The sequence below is a fragment of the Pinus tabuliformis genome, chromosome 6 (assembly GCF_031772625.1).
Source record: "Pinus tabuliformis cultivar Carrire ecotype Pingquan chromosome 6, CPIR1, whole genome shotgun sequence".
Classification (NCBI taxonomy): domain Eukaryota; kingdom Viridiplantae; phylum Streptophyta; class Pinopsida; order Pinales; family Pinaceae; genus Pinus; species Pinus tabuliformis.
The window spans coordinates 577,880,542-577,892,668 of NC_142292.1; positions in this window are offsets into that span (position 1 = coordinate 577,880,542).

The window sequence follows — 12,127 nt, forward strand, 5'->3', positions numbered from 1 at the left end:
GTAAATGGATTGAGGATGGAGATACTAGATGAAATTAGTATTCTTTCTCCCCGGAATATTGAAGAAGCCTTTCAGAGCGCTGTTAAGGCTGAGGAAAAGATTAACAGAAAACAGAACAGCAGAAGAGGGAGAGGAAGTAGCAGAGGACGAGGACAGTCCTACGGAATAAGTAAGAGTGCTGCAAACAGCGAAGAAAGCAGCAGTTCAAAAGCTGCGGGGACAGCCGAAAAAGGAGATAGCACCAGAGGAGGTCGGTCATACCAGAGAGGACGAGGGAATGGCCGCGGAAGAGGGGCGAATGTCCAGTGCTACAGGTGCCACAAATGGGGGCACAGAGCCTTTGAGTGTCCAGAAGCTGAACAAGCTGGTCAAAGGGGAACGCTGATGGCACAGCCTGAAGAAGCTGAAGCACAACCCCGGGAAGTGGAAGACATGGCAGAAACGGGGGAAGCTTTAATTTTGAATAAAGTATTGATAAAGCCAACCAAGGAAGTGGCTGAAACAACCCAGAGGAAAGCACTATTCCAGACAGTCTGTAAATCGCATGGAAAGTGCTGTAAGGTAATTATAGACAGCGGGAGTACTGACAACTTGGTAGCCACGGAGATGGTGGAAAAGTTGGGGTTGAAGCGGCTGAAGCACCCCACACCTTACAAGGTGTCGTGGCTGCAGAAAGGTCACCAGTTGTTGGTCGATGAACAATGTGAGGTGGAGTTCCGCATTGGCAAGTACCACGATACAGTGGTCTGTGATGTCATGCCAATGGACGTGTGTCACATACTTCTCGGAAGGCCATGGCAGTATGACAGGAAGGTGACACACGACGGCAAAACAAATTGTTATAAATTTCCGAAGGATGGGGTCAAACATACACTTGTACCCATCAAGGAGGAAGGTACAGCTGAATCCAGCGGAACAAAAGCATTATTACTTGGAGGAAAGCAGTATATAAAACAGATTGAAGAAAATGAGATTAATTTTGCAGTGGTAAGGAGGATGAAGCCAGTATTACTGAGCGTGGAAAGGTCAGAATTGCCCAAGGAGATCCCGGAGCTGTTAGAAGAATTCCAGGATATTGCGGCTGAGGAGTTACCTGATAAGTTACCTCCCAAGAGGAGCATCAGCCACCATATTGACTTTATACCCGGATCAAGTTTACCGAACAAGGCAGCGTACAGAATGAGCCCCAAGGACAACGAGGAGGTACGCAAACAAGTGCAGGAATTGTTAGACAAGGGACTGATCAGAGAGAGTTTAAGCCCCTGTGCGGTACCTACAATCCTTGCACCCAAGAAGGGGGGAGAATGGCAAATGTGCACAAATTCGCGGGCCATAAACAAGATCACCATTCGATACAGGTTTCCCTTGCCTAGAATGGATGATATGATGGACTGTCTTAGTGGGGCAGCGTATTTTACTAAGATAGATCTGAAAAGTGGGTACCATCAGATCAGGATTAGAGAGGGAGATGAGTGGAAGACAGCCTTCAAGACCAACGAAGGACTGTACGAATGGCTGGTCATGCCATTTGGATTGAGTAATGCTCCAAGCACTTTTATGAGATTAATGAACGAGATGTTAAAAGAGTTTATAGGAAAATTTGTAATAGTCTATCTGGATGATATTTTGATTTTCAGCAGGACGAAAAGAGAACACCTTCAGCATATCCGAAGGGTGTTCGAAAAGCTGCAGCAGAACAAACTGCTGGTAAATTTAAAAAAATGCACTTTCTTGCAGAAGGAGTTGATTTATCTGGGATTTGTGGTAGCAGAGAATGAGTTGAAGATGGACCCAGAGAAGATTGAAGCGATCATGAGTTGGCCGTCACCCAAGAGTTTATTCGAGGTACGTAGTTTTCACGGTTTAGCAAGTTTTTACCGGAAGTTTATCAGGAATTTTAGTGAAATCTGCGCACCCATGTTGGAAACCATCAAGAAGGCCAGCCAACCTTTTTGCTGGACTAAGGCGGCAGAAAACAGTTTCCAACTCCTGAAGCGTAAGATAATAGAAAGGCCAATCTTGAGACTGCCTGATTTCAGCAAACCTTTTCAGGTTCGATGTGATGCCAGCGGGACAACTATTGGCGCTGTACTCAGTCAAGAGGACAGACCAGTGGCATTCTTTAGTGAGAAGCCGAATGAGAGTCGGCAGAAGTATTCGTCATATGATAAGGAATTTTATGCAGTGGTTCAAGCCTTGAAACATTGGAGGCACTACTTACTGGGAAATGAGTTCGTTTTGTTCTCTGATAATTCTGCTTTGCAGTACATAACTCAGCAGCACAAACTGAACCATAAACATGCCAAGTGGGTGGAGTACCTACAAAGTTTCACCTTTGTGTTGAAACACATAAGTGGGCAAGCCAACAAAGTGGCGGACGCTTTGAGTAGAAGAGCCCTGCTCTTACAGGAAAGTGGCATACAGGTGATGGGATTTGAATATTTGAAAGATTTATACCAGATGGACGCGGATTTCAAGGAAGCCTTTGAAGCATGCCAGAATCTCGTATTGAGAAATACAAGCCCATGGCTAGATTACAATCTACAGGAAGGATTGTTGTTTCGAGGGGGACAGCTGTGTGTTCCAGATTGTTCGATGAGGGAAAATCTGGTGAGAGAGAAACACAGTGGCGGACTAGCGGGACATTTTGGCGTCAATAAGACAGTGGAGCAGCTCGCGCATTTTTATTACTGGCCAAGGATGAATCGAAACGTGCAGCGGTATATAACCAGGTGTAAAATCTGCCAACTAGCGAAGGGACACAACCAGAATACGGGGCTGTATACACCCCTAGCTGTTCCAAGCAGGCCGTGGGATTCAGTCAGCATTGATTTTGTCCTAGGATTGCCTAGAACACAGAGGGGGTATGATTCAGTGATGGTGGTGGTGGATAGGTTTTCAAAGATGGCTCATTTCATTCCTTGCCGGAAGACAAGCGACACCACGAACGTGGCACATCTTTTTTTTACGGAAGTAGTTCGACTACATGGCTTACCAAAAACTATTGTTTCAGACAGGGATGTGAAATTTACAGGACATTTTTGGCGCACCCGGTGGAAAAAGCTGGGCACACAATTAAACTTCAGCTCTGCGTATCACCCGCAGACTGATGGACAGACAGAGGTGGTAAACAGGAGTTTGGGCAACTTATTACGCAGCTTGACGGGGGAGAACTCACGATTGTGGGACCGAGCTCTTGCCCAGGCAGAATTCGCTTATAACGATTCGCCAAATAGGAGCACCGGTCTTAGCCCATTTCAAATCTTGTATGGTATGCATCCGCGAGGAGTACATGAATTACGAGATTTGGGACAGCTAGAAAGAAGGAGTGCAGACGGGGAAGATTTTGCAGAAGCAATGAGTGAGCTGCATGAAAAGGTCAAGACAAGACTACAGGATAGCACGCAGAAATATAAGCAACATGCAGACACAAGGCGGCGAGAGGTAAACTTTGAAATTGGGGATGAAGTCCTTGCACATTTGCGCCGAGAGCGGTTTCCTAAGGGTACGTATAACAAACTGAAGTTCAAAAAAATCGGCCCATGCAAAATTCTGCGAAAATTCTCAGCGAATGCATATGAAATTCAACTGCCACCTGATATAGGCATATCACCCATATTTAATGTGGCAGACCTGTTTCCATATCATGCCCAGGCAGAGGAAGAACGAGTGGTACAGCCACAACGGGACACCCAGTTCGAGGACAATCTTTGGAAGAAACAGTTACCATCGGTCAAGACCCATGAGATAGAAGGAATCATCAGCACGCAGGTGGCCAAAAAGACACGCAGAAAGGAATATCTGCGTTATCTCGTTAAATGGAAGGACCGTCCAACGGAGGACAGTTCTTGGCTTGACGAGATGCAGATCCGAAAGGCAGGTTACTCGGTGGAAGAACTCATGGAACGGAGCCATGAGAACTCTCTTTTACCCTGGCAGCCTGATGCAGGAGCATCTGGTCGACAGGGCACAGACCGAGAAGAGGCAGACCAGGTTTCTGAAGAAGATTGGGAGAAGTGAATATTTCAACAAATGGACAGCAAGACTGTCATAGTTTTTTTATTATTATCATTTTGTTCTTTAAGGATTAAACTACAGTATTTAGTTTATTAGCTTAAGTGTCTTATTAACTTGTTTCTGTTTCAATTGTAATAACAGGTCCTAACTAGAATTGTTAAGGACTTGTAGTTATAGGCTTTTAATTTAGATTATTAGAGAATTAGACAAAAAAGACCATAAATCATTGTAAAGCATCAAACCCTTACGAGACAGAAGGAACAGACAAACTAACAATAGCCAAGTCATGTAACTAGAGTAACTGTCAAGTAAACTGTAATCTGGAACTAACTAACAGTTACCTAACTACTGAGCTATTGTATAAGAAGACATAAAAAATACATGTAAAAGGTTCTGGAGAGTGACATTGAAAAAGAGAAATAGCAGAATAATAATTCTTTTCCTTCATATACTGTTCAGTGCATTCTAAATAATTTCCAGATTGTGATTTTATGTCCTCGAAGATATATCGTGCATATACAGTGAATTCTTTTCTTTATATCTAATACAAATAAGAACCGTGACAAAGTTTCACACAAAATCCACGCACATTCATCTATATACATTTTCTGTTTATATTCACACATTGCAAAGTAGTTATTGAAAACAAGTATCATTACTCCAAGAGGCAAACGCGCACATACATCAAGTTCTGTTCGTGAAAATACATTGCAGGTCGACACAGTAACAGGGTATTCCAATTACAAGCGTCTCACGACCAGCCGAAGCCGAAGTCAAGTGAAGAGCGAAAGGAGTCGGGCTATCAAGCAAGAAAACCACGGTCCTCAAACCACAGGTAAGCAACAACACTGAAGTTCCAAAATTATTACATTTACTGTGTATAAGTATTGCCGGTCATATAATTGCCAACGGCCAAGCAAGCGAGAACTCATAAGACTACCTAGCACTGCTATAGAATGACCGAGTGACGAGAGAGCCAGGGACTGGAGCATTGACCGAAAATTAGCACAGAAACCCTCTGAATCACAAAAGTGGGTTGAAACCTCACACAGACCTGACTCATTAACGAACACAGACAACCATAGCAAGCAAATACAGTGCAGACCAAAAGCCACAGAAAAGGGTGGAATAGAAACAGAGCTACCCGGAGGATAGGCGGTTGAATCCCCTGCAAGGCCACGGAACCAGTTACCTGCAACCACCGTGACATAGATTGTTAGGGTCGCGGATGTAAATAAACTCATGCAACAGCAAATAGCTCAGTGAAAGACGAATAGAAAGAGCAGAGGGAGGAAAGACCCGTATAGAGCCACGGTGTGGAACCTTACCTATCGTAACCAGACCCATAAGTCGCAGAAGCTCAGTGACAACCTAACCACAGAGGAGCTGTGAAGGGTTAGGCGAAATTCGAGTTGAGGACAAGAGCATACAGCATGAAACGAAACCCTTACCTGAGCAGACGAAGTTGAATGATGGGTTGAAACGAGAGACAGAGTTGCAACCTTGAGCTTCCCACCGAGACGGAGCCGAACCTCTGAACAAAACCCATATACAGAGCCGAATACCATAGCAGAGCCACAGGGAGCGGAACATTACAGTGAATAACAAAACCCATATACAGAGCCGAATACCAGAGCAGAGCCACAGAGAGCAAGCATAACAGTGAAAATGACCAAATGAGCGCGAACTAGCTGGGGAAAAGGGCCAAGTGAGAATTAGGGTTTTGCCAAATCCCGAGACGGACAGGTGGAGCGTGGAGAGGCGGAGAAGTACAGGCGGGTGATTAAATATCACCTAATTCATAAAAGCACAATCAACAAATATCCAATTACGAATTAATCACACAAGTCCACGTAAGGTTTGGGAGTAAGGGACACGTGGGCTGGGTCCCCATCAGATTCTCTTCAATTTCTTTGGGCCGATGCTCCCCAACGATCTCTCAATAGCAAAAGTTCTTTGACTATGCAAACTTTACCAACTAAACTAATGTTATGAGCAAAAGTTCTTTAACTATAAGGACTAGACCAACTAAACTAATGCTCTGAGCTTGAAGTTGACAATATATATATATATATATATATATATATATATATATGAAATTACACATCTTTCATACTAAGTATCCATTAAAATATTTTAACTACAATAATTTTTTATTTTGTATTTATATATGTAGTATTTGAAAATTAAAGATTTTTTGTTTATCCAAAATATGCATTTTACACCCTTTTATGAGAGATGTCTAATTCCTTTTATACAAATCATACACAATTTTTTTAATAATAAAACAAATTTTAAATGCAAGTCATAAATAAATAAAATTATATGTCCAGCCATTAAGCAAAATTTAATACTAAACTTTTTATAAATAAAAAAAGATAAAGTAATTAAGTAGATAAATTCTTAAATGCATTTTATTTCATTCAATTCATTATATATATGAATGATATTATATTATAATGGGCTAATTGGAATAATTTGGTGCTATGAATTACAAGCAGAAGGAAGGTTAACGGGAGTTGGTATTTGGAATTTAAAAAGAGATTAATAGAAAATATTTGAATGTGGGTTTTACATAAAGTAATTCAAATAAATAATAAAATAAAAAAAATCACATGGTTAAAATAATTCAATAAGATGTATTAATCACTTTAAAGGAGTTGTGCAATTCTTTCCCTACTTAAGATGGAGTTGGGAAAGAGCAAATGAATTACAAAAAATAAATCCAATGTAGGTTTTAAATAAAGTATTTCAATCTTAATCATTCAAATAATTTGAAATTGTAAATTAATGTGAGTATATAGAAAAATGAGTGTATTCCTTATTTCACTATGAGCTCATAAGAGCTTGAGCTTATTCTTATTATAGTAATATTGATTTTGTTTTTAAGCTAGTCAAACTGGAGAAATACTTCTGATCTCTTAATTTAGGGTTGAAGAGTATCTTACTTTTCATTCATCCTTCACCACAAGTTCTACTTAAAATTAGATGTAATAGTATTTTTAGTATGATATATTGATTTTATTCTTTACTCTAGTAAAAATTGAGAGATACTTTTGATCTTAGGGTTAATCACCTCCTTATAGTACCTTCATTTTCTTTTATTTTCCAATTCTTTTTTATCATATTTTCTCCTTAAATTTGCATGTATTAATACTTTTAAGTTTATGCTTATTTTTTAGAGTAATATTTTCTTTTGTTCTTCAACGATTTATCCATGTGTCATATGTTAGGGTAGTCATGGTAAGTTTTACTAAATCATAGAGTCAATTTGAGAGGTGTCAATTTGATATAATCACTAATGAGTTTACCCTATACTATTTGCAAGCTCAATATTTTGGTAATTCGTGGTTTTCACTATAATATTTTCATGTAATATATCCTATTTAAGCGCATAATAAATCTATAATAAGATTCCTTTGGAACAAAGAATAATAACTCTATTATTAAGGTTGGTTTTGTGGCGAGGGTTTCTAGGAAAATTCATGGTGTACATGTGTTATTTCCTTTATGTGTTTTATTATGCATTTATTTATCTCTCCTTTTATAACATTCCTATCATAATATTTAGTAGTGGTATTAGAATTGAGAGGAAGCACTCTATGCATAAGAGTATTGTACATGGATCAAGGAAATATGAGTGTAGTAGATCTAATTCATGTTAATGACAGCTAACATGCAATAAGGAGGCGATGTAACTGCATGGGAAAGGATCTTGGGGGTATCCTTTAAATATGTGTCAAGGTATTTTGTAGAAATTGATAGAAAATTACATCCATTGGGATAGAGGATTCCACAAAGGCTTATGAGAATCTTCCAATAGAGTGCAAGCCAAGGTGAGAGCCTTAGTGGGAATATGGAAGACCAAGCCAAGGAGAGCAGGGAACAAGTGGTGTAATAATGCCTAGATAGCACATATATGGTGTGTCTGTGATATGTGTTGAAACACATGATTTGAATTGATCCATAAATAATTTCTCTCATCTTAATTGATCTAACTACTTGAGCATGGAGATCTACACATTTGTGCATGTTGTGGTTGAGGAATTGACTAGGGAATGCATGGTGATTAAAAAGGTTGGTGGAGTGGATTTAGTGATTTGAATTAGATTTGTTGGAGTGATTTAGAATTGAGATGTAGTGGCTTAAGTGTTGTGAAACAATATTAGAAGATATTTATCAAATTAATGCCAGGTTCTCTTTTAATAAGAATGTCAACATTAAAAATATGGTCAAACAAATTAATCATAGTTACCGATCAAACGAGAAAATGATCGATTACCTGTTTTTTGTAGATAGCAAAAAATCACCTGATTTTGAAAAGTGGTTATTCATAATACACCTTGTGGTTATTCAGAATACACCTTTTTTTTGGAGCGTATTTTTGACACTTTAAATTTTCTTATGTAACATTTTTTTTTTTTAAATCTTAGTGATTTTCATGCTGATTTTGAAAAGGTGTCGATGTAGCATCAACATATTTTTTTTAGAGGGCTTATTTTTGACACTTTAATATTTTTGTGTACCAAGATGATATTTTTCTTAAATGTTAGTGATTTTCATGCTGATTTTGAAAAGTGTTGATGCAACACCAACCCTCTTTGTTTCGAGGGCTTGTTTTTTACACTTTAAATCTTCTAATTTAATAAGAGTGTATAATTTCTTTAAAATGTTTTTTTATTTTCATGTCCGTAATTAACCATAAAAATAAATAAAAAAATATGACCAAAAAAATAAAATATAAAAAATTATATTAAAAAAAAAAAATAAAACATAAAAATGTAAAAAAAACAAAATTAACTTGTAAAAATAAAAAATTTAAACAAAAAAAAAGAATAATAAATATCATAAAATATAAAATTAAAATTAAAACAACATGAATAAAAAAAACAAAATATAAAAAATATATTAAAAAGACCAAAAAAAAACCAAAATTAACTTGTAAAAATTAAAAATTTAACAAAAAAATATAAAATAAAATAAAAACCAAAAAATATGGAAAAAAAGAAAATATTCAAAAAGAGATATAATTCAAGAAAATAAAATAAATCCTAAAAAAAAACATCAAAAACAATTTTTTTTTAAGTTAAAAAAATAAAAAACCGCATATTGAAAAAAAAAATTAAAAAATTAAAACATTAAAATTAAAAAATTAAAAAAAAAAATTAAAACAATTTAAAAAAATAAAAAGTTAAAATAAAAAAAAATAATTAAATAAATAAATAATAGAAAAAAATAATTAAATTTAAAAATTTAAAAAATTTAGAAGTAAAAAAAAAAATTAAATTAAAATTTTAAAAAATTCGAAAAAAAGTAGCCCCCCTGGTGGCCTAAGTTGATTCCAAGAATCAGCATGGCCCACCATTAGGTCAATTATGGGAATCAACCTAGGCTGCCCTCGGCCATGACTACCTAGGCCGCAGGGCCTTGGGCCTAAGCAGGGTGACGTTGTGCATGGTCAGCTGTTGCCTGTGGAAAATATAGATATGTGGTGATTTGTTTGTGTATGGTGCATGTAAAGGCTACTCTCTAAATGGTGTAAGGAACTTTAAATAATGTATAATAACACCATTTTTTTTCTACTTAATGTTTATAATATTGTTGGATTGCTTCTTGGCAAGGATTTTTATGTTTGAAATGTGTGAATGCGCATAGATTTATAGGATTGCATGATTATAATTGGAAAGAGTCTAGTTGACTTTTTGAGAGAGTCAAATATATCAGATAGATACATTGTTAGAATCACTAGATGGATGGTGCCAAAGGCCCATAACACTATTTACAGAATATTTTGGGCATTAGTAGTAGATTATAGAGTTGATGTTTGAGTTGGTGGGAAAATCCAAAGTGAATTTGGAATTGCTTGAAGGATTGAGGCTTGTTTCCCAATTTCAATCCCTAGTGAGAAGGCACAATGGCTGATTGCATGGGTAGTAGAGGTCCACTAGATAGTTGTGGAGGTAAGAGGCATGAAAGATGAAAGGAATACTAGAAGTCTTTCTACTAAATGGCCAGTGATTACCAGTGAATAGGAAATGGGAAGATAAGAAAGATGCATGTTGAATGGATGTGAGATAGGTTGATGACAAACCATGGTTGAAAATAAGGTTTGAAGGATAGGTCAAGCTGAGACATATTAGATGATTTTTGAGTGGTGACTAAGGAGTAATAGAAATTATGGATTGACATAGGTTGGAGATATAAAAAGAGAAAGTTTAGTATCAACATGGATGAGTCAGAAGGATGTGTCTCATCCTATCAAAAATCTGTAAATCAAAGATGAAACATGAGGTTGTGCGACACAAGGTGGAAGACATGGCAATGTGAGAGAATATTGCCATTTTTAAGTGTTGGTAAGAGAAGCAATGCATATGGTGAGTGTCATCTCCTAGATTCATGAAGGAAATAAAAACACTAAAATAGTTATTGTAGACATGAAATTTTTTAGATTATATATATAGGGGCATATATTTTTAAGACCTAGTTACGTATGTGTAACATGGTCGAGTCTAGAGTGATGGGGGGGACATGTATGTTTTCTAGATTGGGTCTCAAGAGCTTTCCCAAGTAGGTTTAAAAAGGGAATTTTCAGTTAAATGTGGCTCCATCATAGATTCAAATGAGTTTAGTCTATGATATGTGATCTTCAAGCATCATGTATTGAAAAAAATCCATAAATAGGCTTTCCATACTCAATTATAACATGCTTATTGACAATGTAATACATCTATTACAATCTATTCTTCATGATTTTGAGTTTTCCAAGATAAATTGTGTATGATGATTTAGGTGTTTTTTCTATATGTGCATATGACTATAATACCTTATTATTCAAGTGCACTAAAGTTATATAGAGATATGGTGGTGATGTATATTTTATGGATTAAATCTAAATGATTTTCCCAACTCAGGTTTAAAGGGGGAATTTTTACGATAGTTAGGTTGAGCTTGAATTCGCCATAGAGTCAATTTGATATGGTAACTAAGAGGTTTATCATTGAAGGTTTATTAGCTTGAGGCTTCACCAAACTATAGTATTGTCCATGGTATTTTTATGCACTGTAGTTTATTTGAAGTCATGATGGATCGTTGTAATACACCATTGAAATCTTTTAATTGTAATAAACATTTCATTTCTTATCTCGGTATATATCTATGTATGTATGTATGTAGTAAATGAGAATAAAAAGTTTCGTATTTCCTAAAAAGAGATTTACTACAACCCGTTATGAGAGAGATGTCTAATTCCTTCAATTCTCAACATATATCTAACATGTAGAATTTAAAAAAATAAATATTTAATACTTAATATGGATTTAAAGTAGTAGAAAGGGAGATGTGTAAATTCTAATATAACATGAAGGGTATTTCTAAAATTCCTTCCATACTCAACATATACCGAACATGTACAATTTAACAAAATAAATATTTAATACTTAATATGGATTTGAAGTAGTACAGAGGGAGATGTGTAATTGCAGATATAACACCAAGAGTATATCTAATAGATATACCAATAACATATGACTTAACAAGAGATAAGATGCCTTGACCCTTATCAAAATGAAAAAGCTTGTCCCTACATAGGAATTGAAATCAGGTGGAGAGGATAATAAATTGTTTTCCCAAACACTTTGGTTTAAACCCATGAGATTGCATTTACAAAAATATTAATAATAATAAAGAAATCAATATGGGCCTTATAAAATACATGCATACATAGTTATATGTATATATAGCCTAATGGAATAGTTGGGGTGGTTTATTGGTGTGAATTAGAAGCAAAAGGTATAGGGTCAATTCATTGTGAGGATGATGTATAACTCCTTGAGTGATTAACAAGGAGATGCAATGTGGGAATTGATAATACTTTGACTTAATCATAAATAAACTATTTCAATATACACCTTAGGTACAATCTTTCAATAATTATAGCCTTGAGGTTTATCTCAACTATTCATGTCCCCATCATTAAAGCACATTTTCTATTGAGAGGTTATGGGTTCGATTCTCTTGACATTCTCAGGGTTAGCCTACATAGTTGAGTTGGCTTGAAATGATCACTTCAGATAGACCTATCTTATATAAATATTATGTGGATGTAGAAATC